Raw genomic sequence first — 15,593 nt, forward strand, 5'->3', positions numbered from 1 at the left:
CTATGGAAGCAAATCAAAAAAGTAAAGCAGGCTGAAATTGGAGTCAATAGCCTACATGACGCATAACAAGTTGACACGTAATATTTAATTGGATTGGAGGGAAACTCTTTCAACATAAAAAATTAAGAAAGAAGAAGAAGAATTAGTAAAAATAGTGTTTTCTAAACAAGTATTGAATACTTACAGTTACAACCATTTCCACATTACTATAACTAAATATGTTGTCTAAGCTGTCTTCAACAACACAGTTGCCAGGCTGATCACTGTTGCTTTTGAGAAAATCTGTTATGTCCTCAACTGTTAGTATATTATTTAATTATCTTTATGAAAACAGTATTTTTTTGTGTTATTCTGCCAAGTGTGGTTTTAAATCTTCAAGTTTCTTTTTTATTCTTTATGGTCAATCCTCCTTAATTATCCCCCCCCCCCTCTCACCATCATCCTGTCCTCAGCTACCTCCCCTTTGTAATTTAATATTATTTGTCTACTTTTTCTACCTCCCCTTTGTAATTTAATATTATTTGTCTACTTTTTCTACGATTTCCCTTCTAAAAAACAAGTACATTATAATTAAGCACTAAAATAAATGATACTAAAACTGAACTGAAATCCCTAAATTACATTAAAGTATATAGGACCTATATATTTGCTTCACAATGCACCACACAACATAAAATATGTGGTTGTATAATGTGAACAAATCCGAATAATATTTAACTTTAAACCCAGAATACACTACTATTTAGGGGTACTTGGTAAATTATGTCATGCTTCTTTAGCAGAAGTTACTCCCCTTCCACTTTCCCCATCATCACACATGATCACAAATAGCTAGAACCCCTAAATTAATGTTATACTTCTGTTTAACATCACCACAAATTGCAATATTTCTTTCTTACAACTTTGCTCTACATTGTTGATTTAGTCAACTCGAGATAAAGAAGATTGTCCCATGTATAAGCGTGACAAAATAAATGGGTAATCTATCGTTTTTGGTATGTAAAATCACCCGCGGCTAGTAATGTACGAAAAAGTTACCTCATTGTCAAGGCTTTAATAGAAATATATTGTGATATATTTGTGTCAAATATTATAGATAAATGAATAATAAACCTAAATCAATGGCTAAATATATCAACATAGGCCAGAAATTAACGTTAAACAGCAGTGTTTGCGAGCAGGATTTGCTATATAAAAAGCGGCCATCTGTAAGTTAGAGTGGCTTCCCCTGAATCTTGCGCTATAAGTTTACAATAAAAAAAATAAACAAGATGGCTTGTATAGTAATTGAGCATGGTTGCAGCTGTTGAAAACATCGCTAGTCTTCATTTATAACTGAAAAATTTTAATTCAATTGTTTAAAAACAGGTACATAAATGAAACAAGAAAACATTTTTGTATTTTTCAAAACATAAATCCTCCTCAAAATGTGAAATAATTATTAAATTTAAGGAGTCACTTGTTTTTCACATTACTAGTTGCGGGCGATTTTACGTACCTAAAACGATAGATTACCAATAAATGTATGTATTGCCAAATGAGACACTTGCTGGTCTAGGGCATTACCCACAGGATGTATTATCCCCTGTAAATTACTATCCCCTATATCCTGGGAAATATCCTCCTTATGCATGGAATTACCTCACTCCCACACATACAAACTAATGATACTTATTACACATGATACTGCTAAAGTGAGAACCTGACATTTTATAAAATTACTAGTTGCACCATAAAATGAGTGTCATGGGATTACAGAGTACAAAATAAATCATATTTCTTTATATGCCTGGGCATTCTATGCAATACAAAACTGGAACACCATTATAGTGTAGAATAAGCTTATTCTATCTAGAACTTTCACTTACCTGACACTATATCTATCTGTAATGTTATTCTCAAGTGTACCCATATCATTAACCTTAATCATCTTTTAAAACTATCCCTATCCTTAACCTTATCCTTATAACTATATTTAATGATAATCCCTATCCCTGTCTCTATCCTCATCCCATCCCTTAATTCTGACCCTATTTCTATGCGCATCCTTATCTCTAACCCTATCATCAATATCCTTAACATTTCTTACCTTTATCAAAATCTTCCATCATTTCGCAAGTAAGAAAGGTATCTGTCATTGTCATATTTGATGCACTAGTAATTGGGCTTTTGCATAGAGCATACTCTTCCATCTTCAACGTGCTTGAGCTAGTGTCATCAGGACAATGACCATTGTAATAACTTTTAGTTTTGTTAACCCTGAAAAGTTAAATCACTAATACTTTATATTATAATTTTAATTAGTGTTATTTGTAACAAGGTATTTAAATTATTCAGTAACCAGAGATTGTAATTTATCATTTTATGTCACAACCCCTCATATGCACATATGTTATAATGTTAAATCTTTTCCATAGAATACTCATCCTCAATTTAAGTCACATTTTAACTGCATTTCTAAATTAATTAGGCCTAAGTTGTTTTTTTTCTGAAAAGTACAGTTCAACCATTTCAAATCCTGAGTTATCACTGTAACCATAAGCAGTGAAAAGAGAAATAAAATTGAAAGCAAGTCAACAAGGTGTCAGATGCTCATCTCAACTTAGACAAAAGTGATGCCTACTACCAGCTGACAGACCAGAACATGCGAGTAATCTTTAAACTATGAACAGGACACAATAGGTTGAAGCAACTTATGTTCTTGTAGTATGGTTCATGAAAATGTACTACATAACTAAATTTTCCACCCCACAGATTTGTTCTTGACCCTCTCTCTCAAAACCTAAGCAATGAAAAATGTTATGAAGGGGGCAAGGACTTGCTTAGTTGGAGAACACTATACAGTTCATCTCCAATGTTACACTTATTGTTTGGTTTCCTCCTATGTAACAATTAAGAACAAAGAAAAACAAATAACAAAATGTTAGGTTGCTATTTTTATTTTTAGACTTACTAAACAAAGCACAGCAATAGTGAATAATCAAAATAACATAGACCAGCAACTGGTTATAATAATTTTGCAATGTTCTATCAGATCCTAGACTATCCTATAAAGTCACATTGTATTATACCACAATATATGATTTCTAATTTTATCCTGGTTAGGCATTCTACTTATGTTTTGTTTATACTGTTAAAAATATTTAGATACCTTATTTAATCTAAACTCAATGCATTTTCAAAGTAAACTGTTCTTACCTCCACGTCTCAATGCTTAAACTGGCACTAGTTGATCCTGATCCAAAAGACCCACAAAGACCTAAACAGAGTTAAAGCTTAGTTATCTATAAAACTTGATGCTGAATATCAATTGAATTGTTGATGTTTTGGAATTCACCTTAATTTAACTAAACAGTATTTAAAACATATCATACCTTCAGTAGAATTGGAATCAGAGAGACTTGGATAAAACCAGACATTGATCGAATCTTGAAATGTTTTTCGGGCCACAACGAGACCGCCAGTCGGTAGGGATATCTGGAGAAACAGAAAGTTTTCTTACCAGTAGTTTAAAGGCTTTTTTTACACACTAAGTATGTGAGTGGGTGTGTGTATGTCTCTGCTAATCTTGGAATATTAATTTAACCCATTTCCAATTTTTTATATGGTGGTAGATCTTAGATGAAAATGCAAGAACATTGAATTTTTTTAAACCATTTAGATAGACAATTAGTCAATAAAATTTAAATTAAATTGCAAAAATTATTATAGTTTCAATAGTATATTCCGCAAATCTTGGAACATTAATTAAACCCACTTCTCATTGTCCGATTAAGCTTATTTATCAAATGTTTAATCTAATTAGATTGACAATTAGTCATTTAAAATTAATAAAAAATTTAAGGATATTAAAAAATGCTAACAATCGCTAGATAAGAGGGCAGCAGAGGGTGAACTCTTTTCAGATTTAACAGTTGGCTGATTCGTGTCCTATTGTCGACCATGAACTAACTAAAAAGTGAAAAAAAATCTCAAAAATTTTTTTTTTAATTTAATGAAAAGAGTTTTTATTATATTCACAAATCACAAAAATATCACAAATGAAATAATGTACTATTAGAGAATTATTTTTAAACAGCATATTTCAAGACCCTTTCACCTTTATTTGTTATTTGTAAAAACTAGAAACTTAGTCACAAACTTCAACATTTGTTTTTTAACCTGGGTTCAACCGAACCCCAGGGATTTGGTCAGTCAATCTCAGGGGTTTGGCGGAGATGAAGACATACAACCAATTCATATGATTCACGATCTATTAAGAATTATTAAGAATGGTTCAGTAGATGAGCATATGAAACTGGTGGGGTTCGGTACTTCCAAAAAGGTTAAGAACCACTGTTCTATTCTCAGACTCCACTGGAAGTGCCATCCAGCTCTTAGTGTTTATGAGAATATACTAGAAAGTACTACTTGCTTGTTTCATAAACATTAACTACGTACTTCATACTGCAAACCTCCGTCATATCGCCTCACAAAAAATTGCTCTGAATTCTCCCTCTTGAAAAGCTTTGCTGTTATTACTTCCCCTGTAACACAACCTGTCAGTAAGACAACATCATCTTTGATTCTGGCGGCTAACGCGCAGGTACATCTAGAATTGTTGAGGGTTGTATTGTCTTGGCTACACTGGCGGCTGAATGTGTGTACCTAGATTGAGGGGAAAAATTTTTAAATCACTGAAGATTGGCTATTGTTACTTTTTATTTAACAAATGCCAGTTATGAAAACAAAAACCTCTAAATATTAACAGATACTTACTTCAAAAGGTAGTTTTGTATGCTTGTACAACACAAATTCACCATAAAGGTTGTTTTCAATGTAACTTTGAATAAAGTGAGGATTTAATTTGCAAGTTATTTTAAATAATTTTTAAAAAATAATGATGTATACAAATTCTTTAGCAAAAAATTACATATAGCCTTCAAAAATGTGTTCTGTATTAATTTTAGAATAGTTTCATATATATGATTCTGCACATTTCAGAACTGACGTGACTTTTCACTCACCTGCCGTTGAACATCCTTATATGTGACATGCCTGTAGACTCACACACTGTTGTTTGTGTTGTAAATGTTGTAGTCACCTGATGATATACAATATAAACTATCAGGTCAGACATGGATATTTAAAAGAAAACCTAGTGGATTTCACAAAAAACCATTTACCTGTTATTTCTTGAACTAGGTTAGTATATAATGAAAATTAAATATTAACAAATTAGGAGGGTCAGATCCTGTATAATGTGTATCCCATTTAACATAAAAGTTGATCTAGAATTTAGTAAATTGAAATGTATTAGCTTACGTTCAAATTTTTTGTGCTTTCCTCAAACAAAACATCATCAAAAGTGAGGCTAACAGACACAGTGCTATTGAAGACACCAGATAGTTGTGTGCCAGAGTTGGGAGTTACAGCGAAAGACATTTCCTGTTTCCAGTTGGCGTCTGTCAATGTTTTGGCACAGTTTGCGTTGGCATTATCTACCTTAGGAAATACTAATTTCTGTAACACCAGTGATGTTTTGGGGCATCTGTGAATAAATAAGTATGTATTTTCTTTTCATGTTTTATTTGTGTAATTGTGTGGAATGACTTTCTTAAAAAAGCAGTTGGATAATAGCTCTGGGTCTTTGAAAAAAAGTAAAATAATTTACACTTCTAAAAAAAAATTCTACAAATTATTCTAAAAATCAACATTAAAATGTATTTAAATAAATGTGTTGAACTCTAAATTGTTTTCTAAAAGTCTCATGAAAAATTACAAAGAACACAACCAATAAAACATTTTTAAAATAATTACTCCATGTAGGTAGCAATGACAATTAGATTTTTCTAGATGTATAGAACATACACAGTTAAAATTTTACCCCACAGCATGATATCAATAATAATAATGTAAGCAATTCTCACATTATCGAATCTTCATCCTTAGAGAAAATTATAATATCAACTTTGCTTTGTGGTGGCAGATTAGCTGTTGTGCATAGCAGGTATGGTGGAGCTGTAGCCTTTACTTGAATATATTTTATTTCTTTCTCATTCAGTGCCAAAATGTCTTTGTTGACTATCTGCTCAAATATTAAGTTACATTAAACATGATGATACAAAAAATGGTCTACACCATAATTATAAACATAACAATTTCAGTGCAAAATTTAATAACAATAATCAAATTTGATCCTACCTGTATTTCTGGGATGTAGTGCTGACTTTCCTTTGTTTTAGTGTAACTTAAAACATTGCTACACAAGGGTTTGTAGCAGGCTTTTACTTTACAAAAGTGCTGAAAGACATAATCATTATCATGATTACAAAAAGAAAGATTAACTACCTAGATCTTTTTAAAATTATAGTTAGCCTACATCAGCTGGAGAAAGGAATTGGGTGGTGAAGAAGAGCATGAATTTGAGTAATAGATATAGAATCTAGATCTAATACAAAGTCAGGTGACTGTGAGACAGAATCTTTTGTTTTTTATTAGAGGTGATTTGTATTTTTATATTTGGTGGCATACTTTTTCTGTTTTAAATTCTTGATAGCAACCTAATAATATGCATGTTTTAGAATTACTTTTTGTTGTGCTGAGAAGTCAGACGTGGTTACTGTCAGGTAAGAAACCATCACACCATCTGTCACGTTCTCTTCTTGTACCTCCATGTTGTCGGCGTACCACGTGATCATGTACTGGATACCAAAAGTCGCCTTGTCCATGACGGTGCACGCCAGTCTCATATCCACGTCGGAGGGCTGGTAGTCCACGATGGGTGTCATGATGTCGGGTGGAGCCATGTCTGAAAACATGCACAGTGTAAGAGGCCTCAGATTTCATTACTTTCATTAAATATTAAAACAATTAGACTGGGCTTATGTTTGCACAAGCAGCCTATTTTTAACAAACAAAAATCACATCAATAACTTTTTCCAAAAGTGTATTCTGGAACTTAGATAATTGTGTAAATCTATAGATCTATAAAATTTAAAAATCTATAAAATCTTATTACCGACTTCACAGCCCCGTACATCCATCCTGAGACATGGACGGCCTGTGAATGTGACCACCTCAATTCTAATCCGGCGTGCAACAAATGGTGTCTCCAGTTTTAGCTCATACTGTTTGTTTACGTAGTCAGCTGTGAAGACCTGATGGTTTTTTGCATACACATTCAACATCATACATATTTCACATCAGTAAGAATAAAAACATATAGAATTATGTATTAACAATGGAATGTTTAAAAGTTCTACCCAAAAGATTATTTGACGCAGATAAAGACCAATATATTTCTTTTCAAAAAATTATGAAAGCCCACAATGATAGAGATCTTTTCTTTCTTTTCTTTCACATTTGTGTTTGGCCACTAAATGAACATCCAAAGGACTTGAACAAAAATGTGAATTACTTTTATGAGATTTAAGAACCATACTGAAAATTGCCCCCCCCCCCCCCCCCCGAAACCTTTCTTTAGATCTATCTACACGTCACTAATTGCGCTAATGTCACTGTAAGTAGATCTAGAATCTATGCCTAATCTGAATAATGATTCATTAATCTAGGCCTACCTGTGTACCGAAAAGGGTGGTGTAGTTTCTCAGCTCACCAAACGGAGCTTCAGCTGGCTCATAGTAGAGCCGAAACCTCGTCACAGAGTACTGCAGGCTCGTATCTGCCGTGTACGCCGGCTGTAAGAACACTGACGTCACATTGATAGCAGACTCGAAGCAGACGTCATACCAATCGCCGGCTACATTGTTAGTTGGACACCATCCTCCGAGTGTCATACCTTATCAATGACGAAATTATTGTTTTGTTTGCATTCAACAGGTCTCAGCACCGGAACAACGAAACAAGAAAAAAAAACTAACGAATTGTGACTGAAACTGTAAGTCGTACAAGAAGCCCAGCCCATGGTATAAAAAAAAATCAGCTGTGTGAATAGGCCTCTACTATTGTTTTGATTGAATTTAAACGAAGATAAAAACAACAGCTCCGAGTTTCAAATCTCTCCAATGAAGTCTTTTTTTTTTCTTATTTAAAAATGAAACAACATATGCCTACGGGTTTTATCATATGAATTAAAATTTATTGGAATTTTGCAACAACAGTAGCCTATAAAATGAAACTTGCAGCAGAATTATTTTTCGAGATTGACAAAGGCTGTAAAATTAAATTTGGATGACTACTTTTTATTGTTTAAATCTTCAAAGAATAACGGGGTGGGATTATACTTTTTATTTGGTAGAATAACATACTGGATAAAAATCTTCAATGTGTGTGAACATATAGATCTACATTATAAAGCCTACATAATAATGTAATGCAATCCATAGGGCAGATGGAGTAGAGTTCAAGTCTCTTGACCTTGGTATATGAAGGGATGGGGTCATCCATAAATGACGTCACGCTTTTTTGACGATTTTCACCCCCCTCCCCTCCGTCACACGTCGTCACAAAAATCCAGGACCCCCCCCCCCCTGAAATGACGTCACACCTCAGCCTACACCCCCCCCCCCCTCAAAACTGCAGTTGAATTTTTAGCGCAATTTCCATACGGACAATTGCGATTATTAACTCGTCATTTCTGGATGGATGGATGAATGAATGAATGGATGTGTGTCCGCAGCTTTACCGCAGCTTTAAGTCGTATCTCCTCCTCAACGAAGCAATATCGAGGACTAGTTCCAAAACAAATATGTTAAGCAAGTTCCGAGGATGATTGTGAGCCAAAAAAATTCCCGGAATTCCTTCCTGGATTTCCCGGAAAAGCCAAAAAAAACTCGAAAAAATGCAGTTTTTTGCCAATATCTCGGCAACCAGACCACTTAGTGACTTGAAACATTTACCAATCGATTCCTGCCATAATTTAGAACAATATTGCCGAAGAAAGTTTTCAAAAATATCCTTTCGTTCGGTCACAAAAAAAATTTTAAATTACATAAACACCTACAAACCGATCGTTCTCCTAGCTTGAACGCACCCCAGCATTATACGTCTTTGTGATCACTATCTATTTTTAGATAACATAAGGAAATTGCGCTTAAATTGTCACTAGACTTTTTATTAACTTGTTTTTTTAAACATCGATATTTTTTCTAAAATCTTGTCTGAGCTCTATCAAAATAGAGTATTTTAATCAATTCCTATTACAATTTATTAAAACAGTTTTCTAAAATAATGCAAAAGTGTGACGTCGTCCGACAGCTTTTATAGCTGATTATTATCCGAAACAATCCCCCAACGTCAAGCAGTCTCATAAAGAATAATAATCATTAAAAAAGTTTTTAAAAACCCACGTTTTCTGATTGAACTAAAAAGTAGAAAATAAATACTATACATCACAATAATGCAAGCGATCACTCTACTATAAGCGATGAAAAACGCGGGGCGCCGAAGTAAAAGTTATATTACTATTGATTAGATAATACTATTGACTTTTATTAGGGAGCTTGTAGAGAGTCAACAGTATTAGAAACTGTAAGAAAATCACGGCGCCCCACGTTTTTCATCGCTTATAGTAGAGTGATCGCTTGCATTATTGTGATGTATAGTATTTATTTTCTACTTTTTAGTTCAATCAGAAAACGTGGTTTTTTTTTAACTTTTTTAATGATTATTATTTTCTACTTTTTAGTCTTTGTCTGTTTGTTTGCATTGAAATCTTGCTATCGATTTTATCTTTTCACTTTTTTTTGGGTAAACGAAGACAACTCGTAAAAAGACAACTCGTAAAAAACGAGAGACCCTTTCTTCTTCGGTCTCAATCGCAAGTGAATGATTGTCAGAGGTTAGTTGATAGCGGTTAGGACGAGGGCTGGTTACTGACTAGAACACATAGATTTGAACCTGTGTCGAGTGGGATAGCAATCGTGTGCCCAACCACTCGACCATATCGTCTCCCCCAAACTGGCCACCAGTGGTAATAGTTACCTCCTGTAAGTTTAAAGTCGGTTCAAACTAAATTATCTGCCCCTAAGCCTGTCGCGACGTGGGATCGTTCGTTTCACTGCGCGCGGCAAGAGAGAGGCGAGCTACGCGTCGCTCGTTTTTTTTCTAATGGCTCGCAGAGGAGAATTATATATATAGATTATATAGCGGTCTAAAATGCTCAATAAAATGTTTCCATTGATCAATTTAGTAATAATAACAATTGAATATTCTATGGTCATCCAAAAGAAAGCTTCCCTGAAAATTTCAGCGCGCTAGCTAACTGGGAAGTGCCAGAAATTTCGATCGCAAGATTTGATTGGAAAAACAAACAAACAAACAGAGAAAGCAAGTTAAAGAAAACGTGGGAAAAAGTCTCAACACTAATATCAATAGGCCTGCTCCTCTAATCTCATCTTTTTCCCTATATACGGTATCAGGGGCGTAGCGAGGGGGGGGGGGCGGGGGTGCGGACCGCACCGGGTGACACCATTTAGGTGGGTGACACCAAGGCAAAAAATAGCAAAATATATAGAGAAAAACTCGAGGGGGGGGTGCAAATCGAAAGTTTGAGGGGGGGTGCAAATCGAAAACTTGAGGGGGGTGCAAATCGAAAGTTTGAGGGGGGTGCAAATCGAAAATTTGAAAGTTTGTCCCTGGGAAGGGTCTCTATGCCTCTCGGGGGGGGGGTGACACCATTAAGTGCCGCACCGGGTGACACCCGACCTCGCTACGCCACTGTACGGTATATAAAAATAAAAGTCACATGCGGCTTTGCGCCCAGAGTTCCCGCGTGGATATCTTAGTACTTGGTAATTGTTGATTGAGTGTCCTGTATAGAGAGTCAGTGGTACTACTTGATTCAACGACTACCCGGTCAGCACTATTGCACCTACGCTCGGTTTTTTTTTAAAAGGCTATACACTAAGGGCATGATGGGCTACAATTGTGGCTGACTAAATAGAATCAGCGAGTCCTCCGGCGCCCTGGTATGAGATGATTTGGCGCCCCGGGCTCCCCTGTAAGCACTAGGGCGCCTACATTAGATTTAAAGAGCACCCTTCAATAGGAACATGGTGGCACACGCCATTCGACGACTAAACGGAACCAGGATAACGTTATAGATTTAATTACAATTAACTTACTGCAAGTTATGTTGATTTTTACCAAAAGTTTGTTCATTATTAAAAATGTATGTAAAGTTGAGCAATTACAGGAAATAGTAGCAATAGTTAAATTGAGAAAACTTCCCAAAAAATCGTATCTTATGCGAAATAATTAGCCAGAATTTAGTTTAACTTTTTACTTTATAAAACGTAAAGAGTGTATTTCCACCCTTACTTAGCTCGCCACCTCCACGTCGTCACACATCGCCAAAAAATGTGCAACCACACCCTTATCACCCCAGGGGTGGCGTCGCGAGGTCGGGTGTCATCCAGTGCGGGACCCCGTGGTGTCACCCTATATACTATATATATACTAGCGTACCCGTCCCCCCGCGTTGCCGCGGGGTTAGAAGAAAGTCTGATGATATATATAAGAAGGGTTTCCTATGTTCTTAGACGCGTGACCTTGTTTTCTAAAACTGAGTTATTTAAATGTAAACCATGCCTGCGCTTTGATTATAAATATCGGGACACGGGTTTAACAACACTACCGCATAAAAACCTTGATTGTACGTTAATCACTCACAAAAATAATGAGGTAGAACACACTTCGGGGGGCGGGGGGGAGGCATATGTCACCGGGCGCCGACCTTAGGGGGCTCCAAAATGGGTTGGAATAATAAAAATGAAAGCTTGAGGGGAGTGCAAATCGAAAGTTTGAGGGGGGGGGGGGGGGGTGCAAATCGAAAGTTTGAGGGGATGCAAATCGAAATCTTGAGGGGGTGCAAATCGAAAGTTTGTCCCCGGTCGCCGGGAAGGGCCGCTACGCCTCTGGTGTCAGGGACGGAGAGGGGCGCTAGCAGGAGCCGACGATTACACTATTGCAGAGGCGCCATAGTGCTTGCAGAGGAACCCGGGGCGGTTCGGGTCGTGCAATCTACGGGGCGCCGGCGGTTGCGCTTGTTGAAGTTTTAACGCTGAATATAGTAGTACCCCTTACCCGCTATGCAGGACACTTAATTAACGGATGCCAAGTGCTAACATAGCCGCACTGGAACTCTGGGCGCCAAATTGTGTATTGACAAAAATCGCACCCTCCCGGGCGCCGCTCATATCAAATTCCTTAAAGTTTTATAGCGCTCGGATGAAAGGTGTCGAACCACAAGTGACTTTCATTTTTTAATATACCGTATAAAGAGAAAGAGAAGAATCGCACCCTCCCCGGGTGCCACCCTTGCGAATTTAAAAAAGATTGTTTACAGAAACCTCCCTTGGAGTATTCTAATCAATTCCCCAAAGTTTCATAGCACTCGGATGAACGGTGTCAGCCTTAAATTTTTTTTATATACTGCATATATAGAGAAAAATAGCATCCTACCCGGGTGCCGCCCCTGCGAAATTAAAAAAAAGATGTTAATACAGAAACCTCCACTATAGTGTTCTAATCAACTCCCCAAAGTTTCATGGCGATTGGATGAAGAGTGTCAAACCGCAATCGACTTTTATTTTTTATATACCGTATATATTGAAAAAACAAATCACGCCCTGCCGGGTCTCCGCCCTTGCAAATTTGATTTTTTTCCCCCAGAAACCTCCCCAGGAGTATTCTCAAAAACTTCCCAAAGTTTCATTGCGATCGGATGAAAGGTGTAGTAATGCATAAAAGACAGACAGATAGACACATACACATACATTATATTATTTATATATACATATATATAGTTGCAATTGGTGGCATCCCCTTCCCATTTTGCCTAATGGTGTTAATTTGCGCATACAATCCACCTATTAATTCAGGTGGGAAAAACACCCTTATATCGTAAGTCATTAGATTTTGGTGTCACCCCCTCTACTGTCGTTGATTGACTTAGGGGTCATCCATAAATGACGTCACACTCGTAGGGGGGAGGGGGGGTCCGTAATTTTGTGACGATGTGTGATCAGGGGGAGGGGGGTCAGATGTTGCGACGTCACATTTTTGCATTATAAAAAAGCAATGTTAGAAAACGAATTTTAGACGTTATTTCGCGTTTTAGATAACTGTTTTAATAAATTGTAATAGTTTAGACAAGATTTTGTGAAAATATCGATGTTTTTAAAAAATTCAACTGCAATTTTGAGGGGGGTTGTAGGTTGAGGTGTGACGTCATTTTAGGGGGGGGGGGGGTCTGGCTTTTTGTGACGACGTGTGACGGAGGGGAGGGGGGGGGGGAGGTAAAAATCGTCAAAAAAAGCGTGACGTCATTTATGGATGACCCCTTATCTGTTTATCAAAATACTCAATAAGCCTTTAACTTTATTCCTCTCTTAATTCTTCAGTTGGTGTCAACCCCCACCCCGGATGATAGCTTTAGTTAAAGTGTGCACAGCTAATAGTAAAGATGGTTATCTATAGTTTCACACATGAGTTTAATATCATTTATAGACTACCCCTTTATCAAAGTTTTTTACTTGTGCAGCAGTCGAAAACGCCGTATGAAGTATTGAGCTTTGGGTCCGTGGAAGATGCAGCAAACTGGACACTGTTATTGAAAACTTGCGTGACTTGATTGACGCAATCTGTAACAAGGATGTTTAATTCAATTTTTTTTCATGAAAAAGCATTCGACAGTGTTGATCTAGAAGCTCTTACAACAATGACATTTTGGCATTCCAAAGATGTAAAAACAAAATACAGATCTTCTGATGCAGTGATTAATCTACAGTCTACAGTAACTAATACACACCGCTGCATAGAGAGAAAAAAAACTACATGAGCTGTAGTGTGAAAGATAAGCAAATAACTTTGTACTAAGCAAATTAAAAATCAATTTCTTCTTTTAGGTATTATAAAAATAAGGCATAATAATGAAGTAGCTATAAATAAACCGGGAGTGATCTCCCCTAAACTTTCTCGAATATTCTTATATAGAACGAGAAAAATGGCCCGTTGAGGAAGGATACACCGGGCGCTAGGTTGATAGTGCTGTCTCTTTTCTCTAAACTAAAACCAACCCACACCCCCCCCCCCAACACCCCCCCCCCCCCCCCCCACCCCCAAAAAAACATGTCTACCGTCCCATTCAACGAAATATAATTATATACTTTTTCCAGTGTCCGCCCCCTCCCCGAAAATTCTACCCCCGCCCCCGAACATTTCAAGTACCCCCACCCCTCTCCGGGGAGGAAAAAGTCTGAAAGAAACACTGGTGTCGCGCTTAGCCACTACCCGAAGAATTGCATTAAAGAAATTGCAAGAAAACCACTTTTTAGATTAGACACATTAATTAGGCGGTGATTTTATTATAGAGTATCGATGAAGAAATTTCTTTTGAGTTGGGGAGGAGCTCAGACGTTCTTACGCGGGGGGTGGGGCTTCGCCCCTACCCGAAGAATTTTATGCAAGAAACTCTTCACGCAAACCATTTAGATTAGACAAAATTGCCTTTTTATTCAATGTTTACTCAAGAATCAATGACGTCATATTATTGTGTGCACTCTCCGGCTTGAGATTATTTTCTACTCTGTGCTAAATGTGACGACGTCATACTTCGTTTTTCGAATTACTGTGCATGTTTTTAATTTCCTTGTGTTTTCTCTAGAGCGTTCTTGTCAGATAGATAGATACATAGACAGACAGCGAAACTATTAGTACTAATAACAGGGGATGGGAACTCGGGCTATAGACATGATTTTTAATCCATTTTAAATACTTAAAGTTTTAAAAATATAATAAAATCTCGTAGACAAATTAATTGCACACCAAGTGAACGCCAAATAAAAAAGCGCATAATAGTGCGCAATTTTATTAGTACTTTTAGTTTTTTGAGAAATCGGAAGTAGCGTAAATTATTACTTCCAGTCAACGGAAATTACTCAAAATTTAACAGAAGGTAGAGAATTAGATCTTTTACTTATATGTGAAATTTCATGTATCTATCTGAAATAGTACTCAAGTTAAAGGCTTTTGAGAAATTCAAAGTAGGAAAAGTACCACTTCCGGTTATCGGAAATCGCTAAAAAGTTGATACGGATCTACGATTTTGACAAAATACTTATATATGAAATTTCATCAACCTAGCTGTAACGGTACTCAAGTTATCGTGTTTACACACGGACAGACAGACACACAGACACACAGACATACGGACAAGATTGCAAAATTATGTTTTTCCGTATCAGTGAGGTGTAAAACGTCGAGATTTGTAAAAATCTCGATTTATTTTTTTTTTGCACGATTACAAGACTTTCTCTATACTTCGTATATACGAGAAAGTAAAAACTACATGAGCTGTAGTGTGAAAGATAAGCAAATAACTTTGTACTAAGCAAATTAAAAATCAATTTCTTCTTTTAGGTATTATATATATATATTATATAAAAATAAGGCATAATAATGAAGTAGCTATAAAAAAGGAATTAATTCAAAATTAATTAAATGAATGCAAGTCAACATAAAAATAAAACACGGGAAAACATTACACACATTAAGCGTCAGTGTTCCTTATACTTTTGCCAAACACTTATATATTATTATGTATGTATGCTGGGCGCGTGCGTTTTGTTTATATATATATATATATATAT

General features: G+C 36.2%; 1 long non-coding RNA gene across 1 annotated transcript; it reads right to left on the minus strand.

Annotated features, from left to right (window-relative positions):
- Positions 1-3,197: 3,197 nt before the first annotated feature.
- LOC131943138 (uncharacterized) lies at positions 3,198-4,590 on the minus strand. The gene is made up of 3 exons (XR_009386850.1): positions 4,441-4,590; positions 3,375-3,477; positions 3,198-3,259 (listed from the first exon to the last, which is right to left on the minus strand). It is a non-coding gene; the product is annotated as an uncharacterized LOC131943138 (long non-coding RNA).
- Between the last annotated feature and the right edge of the window lie 11,003 nt (positions 4,591-15,593).

Source organism: Physella acuta, unplaced genomic scaffold, assembly GCF_028476545.2.
Source record: "Physella acuta isolate Inbredline_101_S28 unplaced genomic scaffold, ASM2847654v3 ptg000443l, whole genome shotgun sequence".
Classification (NCBI taxonomy): domain Eukaryota; kingdom Metazoa; phylum Mollusca; class Gastropoda; family Physidae; genus Physella; species Physella acuta.